Below are 5830 nucleotides of genomic sequence, written 5' to 3' on the forward strand. Positions count from 1 at the left end.
AAAGAAGTAGGAATGTGGAGCACGGGAAGATATACTTAATCATGAGAAATAGGAAAAGTGTCGCATGTAACTAAGATTGGAGTTTATTATTTATTGCTTAGTAATGGTTTAGATTTAGATTTGAATAATTGTTGTTACTTGGCCGATATGGCGAGAAATATTATTTCCTTTCACAGTTTGTATAAACAAGGTTTTACCTTTTCCTTTAATAACGAAATTGGTGGTATTAATGCTTATTACAATGGTGTATTTTATTTTGAAGCATTAACTTGCAATGGTATATATGAAACTGTGATGGTTGTAGATATCTTAGGAAATAATGTGTTACACATTGATTCTTCCAATGATTTGGATAAGGCATGCTTAAGGCATTGTTGTCTTAGACATGTCAACATGAAGCGCATAGCCCAACTCCAAAGGATGGAGTTTTGGAGTCATTCGACTTAAATTCAGATGACACTTACAAATCTTGTTTACTTGGAAAGATGACCAAGTCACCCTTCACTGGTACTTGTGAAAGGGGTGAAGGTCTGTTGGATCTCATACACACTGATATGTGTGGACCATTCAAAACTGTCACAAGGGATGCTAACCACTTCTATGTGCCTTTTACTGATGATTACAGTAGATATGGTTGTGTCTACTTAATCAAGCACAAGTTAGAAAATTTTGAAAAGTTCAAAGAGTTTAAGCAAGAAGTGGAGAATCAATTGGGCATGAAGATAAAGATGATGCAATCCGATCAAGGAGGAGAGTATCTTAGTATCGAGTTCCTTAACTATCTTAAGGAATGTGGAATTGTTTCACAACTGACGCCACCTAGAACACCACAACTTAATGGTGTGGATGAGAGGAGCAATAGAACCTTGCTAGATAGGGTTCATTCTATGATGATTCGAGCTTCATTACCTATATCATTCTGGGGATATGCCTTAGAGACTGCTGCCCATATCCTTTATCTAGTCCATACCAAAACGGTTTCCAAAACACCTCATGAGATGTGGACAGGGAAGGTTCCCTCGTTAAACCACAACAAAGTTTGGGGTTGCAAGGCTTTTGTGAGACATGAGACTCATGAAAAGCTCGAACTTCGAAGTGAACGATGTATTTTCATCAGCTACCCACAAAATTCCTTTGGATATCTCTTCTATCGACTGAGTGACAATGTTGTCTTCGTCGCGAGGAGAAGAGTCTTTCGTGAGAGAGAACTTATACGCCAAGGGGACATCGGGAGGCAAATTGACCTTGAAGATCTTTAAGATTTAAGCGGTGAAGGAACCTCAAATACTAGCAATCAACCCGAGGAGGAAACTCCGGTTGATTATACTGACGAATTCGTACCTCTGAGGCATTCCAATAGAGTTAGAGTTACACCTGAGTTTTATGGTTTCCATATTACTACAGAAGGTGATACATTTATCAGTGATAGCACACTGGTAAATTTGGATGAACCTAACAACTACAAGGAATCCATGGCAGGCCCCAAGTCTGCAAAATGGAAAGAGGCTATGGACAGCGAGATTCAGTCCATGTATGACAATCAAGTTTGGAACTTGGTTGACAATGTACCGGGTCATAAGACAGTCGGGTGCAAATGGATCTTCAAGAAGAAGACCGACATGGATGGGAAATTACACACATATAAGGCACGACTGGTTGTGAAGGGCTTTACTCAAACTTCGGGAGTTGACTATGATGAGACCTTCTCACCAGTAGCGAAGATTAAATCTATAAGGGTTATGCTAGCCATAGCTACATTTCATGACTATGAAATATGGAAAATGGATGTCAAAACCGCTTTCCTTAATGGATAGTTGGATGAAGATGTTTACATGAGTCAGACAGAGGGTTTTCTCAATGCAAAGTACCCTAACAGAGTGTGTAAGCTTGAAAAATACATTTATGGATTAAAACAAGCATTTCGCAGATGGAATCTTTTTTTTGATGAGAAAGTCAAAGAGTCTAGATTTTCGAGAAGCGAGGATGAGTCATGTGTATATGTCATAGCTAGTGGGAGCATAGTGAGCTTTATGGTGTTGTATGTGGATGACATACTGCTCATAAGAAATAACACCCCAACCTTGCAGGAGATCAAGTCCTAGCTTGGGAAGTGTTTCGCTATGAAGGACCTCGGAGAAACTGCTTATATTCTAGGGTTAAAGATATTGAGAGAAAGGAGTAAAAGACTAATAGGAATTATTCAAAGTATCTACTTGGACAAGGTGTTGAAGTGTTTCAGCATGGAGAACTCCAAGAAAGGTAACCTACCTATCCTAAGCAATACCAAACTGAGTAAGACCCAGAGTCCAAGTATAGAGGTTAAGATAGCATAGATGAGTCGGATACCATATGCTTCCGCAGTTGGCTCGATCATGTATGTTGTGACTTGTACTCGCCCTGATGTGGCCTTTGCTTTGAGCATGGTCAGCAGATATCAAGGGAATCATGGTAAAGCTCATTGGACTGCGATTAAAACCATTCTTAAGTACTCGCGGAGGACTAAGGATTGGGTCCTTAACCTTGGTGGGAGTGATGACTTGAGAGTGACAGGATATAGCGACGCCATCTTTCAAACTGACAGAGATAATTTCCTATCTCAGTCAGGTTGGGTGTTTACCCTGAATGGAGGAGCAATGACATGGAAAAGTTCCAAGCATGATACTATAGCTGATTCAACGTGCGAATCAGAGTACATAGCAGCAAGCGAAGCATCGAAGGAGGCGATATGGTTGAAAAACTTCATCGAAGACCTTGGAGTCATTCCATCAATAATGAAGGGGCAGTTTCCTTAACCAAGGAACCGGTAGATCATGGTAGATCCAGACATATCGACAGAAAATACCACTTCATAAGACATCAAGTAGAAGAAGGACACCTCGTGGTAAAGGGAATATCTTCAGATGACAACCCAACAGATCCTCTTACAAAGGGACTAACTTGGGTTAAGCACTTGCAACATACAAGGGTCATTGGGCTAACAGACGATATTAGTTTTAGTGGTTAGATAAATAGATAAATTGTAATTGACATTTGATGATTAAATAAAAGGGATTTTATTTATAAGTAAAGTTACTGTCTTGTGCCAATTATTTACTATTGTTTCATTTTGCATGTTTTGACTTCCAGAATAATAAGATTTATTCAAACTATCCAAAGTCGGTCATACGTTGGAAGTAAGTATGAAAGAAGACCGTCATGAGTTGGCTTTTAGATTGTCTAAGGAGTTAGGCATAACAACAGTTTTGCTACACTATTCATGAGTACTTCTGAAATAAGATTTGAGTATTGGATCAACCCGCGCTCACCTGAATTACTTCAATGGAATTTATCATGAGTAATTGTGAGACGATAATATCATATAGTCCTCAAACCAAGATATATGAGTTATTGGCTACGAGTTGGTTGTGCATTGATGGCACAAAAACGCATCAGTAACTTGAAGTTATAAAACATGTCGTTGTGTGTGATTTAATGAGTAGTTAGTACAAGCATATAATGTCGAAGCTTATTTGTTCCCTTTTATCCTAAGAGGATTAAAAGCGATATCTTGGGCCCCTCGATGATTCTGTTTTGACTTATGTGTCGGGCCCAGTCAGAACTAAATTTTTGTGTTCAGTTATGTTCTATGTCAGACGAATCGGAAATTAGGAAACAAATTGTTGGACAGTAAGTATGATATTGTTCCATGTATTTGTCTAGCTGATATCTTGAGAACAGAGGAGTATATGAGCCCTTATCTAAAGGATGCGTCACTGACTGGGTGAGAGTTAACAACGGTTTTTCAAAGCTTACGATTGCTAAGTCAGATCTTGAAGTCGCATTGGCAGTTATAGTCATTAGACTTATCCAAGTGTGAGACTGTTAGATTTGGTGTCTAAGCCCATAACTATAACTAGGATGTACTTGAAACCGATTGTAGCATGGTCCTTTTTGGGTTGCCTTCACCAGTGCAATTTGATAGGATGGATTTTGAGAATAAGGTTATTTATGGTTTATTAATATATTACAAGTACAATATATTAATATGAAATCATATTATTTAATTAGTATTGATCAAGAATTAATTTGGAATTAATTTTGTGGTCAAAAGAGACTAATTAAATATATGGGGACTGATTATATAAATCAATGATTCTTATAGTGTGGGCCAATGATCCATGATTATGTAGATAGGCTAAACTAATCCATGGAGCATGAGAATGTGGAAAGTCATGAGTCATTAGGGTTTAGAAAGTGTAACCCTAGCATGTGCAACACTATAAATAAGCCCCTCCTAGAGACAAAATCAATTGCCACTTACTTTTCAAGAGGGTGAAGTTGATTTTGTGCTAGTAACCTATTCTATCAAGCCTCCTCTTGCATATTGGTGTTTGTGAACCAATAGAGGCATCACACTTGAGGTGCTCAAGATTTCAAAGGTCAAGAACTCTACCCTACTTAAGAGGCAAGCATCCAAACTAAGTTTATATTGTATAGCTTCAATTGTATGCTAGCTAGGAAGAATGCTTTGGAAAAATTGAAAATGCATGTATAATTAGAGAAAACATAGATCCAAAGCATTTAGAGTTGCATGTGCACCATAGGAGTGTTATAGTGCTCAAAACCTAACAAAACCCGACCTTAGATCAATCTTGGAGAATCAATATGAACCATGAAGTTAATCAAAAAGATCATTAATCCTAGGAAGTGGGTGATGATTCGTCACAGTCAACTTGTTCAACTCCCGTTAATCAATGTATATATGTTGAGACCCATCCTTCTTCTTCACAAACAGAATTGGTGCTCCCTAGGGTGAACTTCCCGGTCTGATAAACTGCTTGCCTAGCAGCTCCTGGTGCTGAGAGGACAACTCTTGGATCTCTGGTGGTGCGAGGCGACACGACGCATTGCCAATCGGGGCCATACCAAGGATCAAATCGATCCTAAGCTACACCTGCCTCACGGGAGGCACATCGGGTAAATCCTCTGGAAAAACAATTGGAAAATCCCTGATCACTAGTACATCTGAAAACAAAACTCTCCCTTCCACTTGAGTGTCAACCACATGTGAGGTAGCTCAAACAACCATGACGGAGATACTATCTAGTCCTGGTATTCGAAAAAAAGGCTGAACCAACCCTTGTACCCTCGCCATAAACGGTCGGTTCTCCCCCACTTGGTGTTCGAACCCCCACTATCTACCTCTTGCATTTAATCAAAGCTCCAAATCTGCTCAACTAGTCCATTCCCACAATCATGCACACATCCCCCAAAGGAATGGGAATCGAGTCAATCAGGTAGAGCACCCCGAAAATCTCTAAGGTACAATCACGAAAGACACTCAATGCAGCAACCTTGTGTTCGTTGGCGATGGAAACTAGCAATGGACACTCCAAATCCCCAGGGGTCATATCGAAATCCCTACTAAAGGACAAAGATACAAAAGATCGACTCGAACCCGAGTCAAATAGTACAAGAGCACGCAGGGAATTGACTAAGAGGGTACATATCAAAAATACAAACATAAGCAAACAAGAAATAACTTGACATAGTAATAAATGAATACATACTAGTAACAATGTCATGCACTGTCCTGACCTCTTCTGTTGTGAGCTGAAATGTACGACCGCTAACCTTTGGGGCCTCAACCCTCCCATGGTGCCCATCTATGACCTTAAGAGTGTTCTGGGCCGATGTTGCACCAGCCTCGCAGCAAGTAATGGATAGTTGGCCTTCACATGGCCAACTTAATCATAATGATAGCAAATTATGGTACCTGATAGTGGATCCTACTAACAGCACTCCCTCGCAATATGGCCCTCCCTGCCATATTTTTGGCACCCAGTCGCTT

This window comes from Lactuca serriola, chromosome 1, assembly GCF_051521515.1.
Source record: "Lactuca serriola cultivar US96UC23 chromosome 1, Lser_US96UC23_V15, whole genome shotgun sequence".
NCBI lineage: Eukaryota > Viridiplantae > Streptophyta > Magnoliopsida > Asterales > Asteraceae > Lactuca > Lactuca serriola.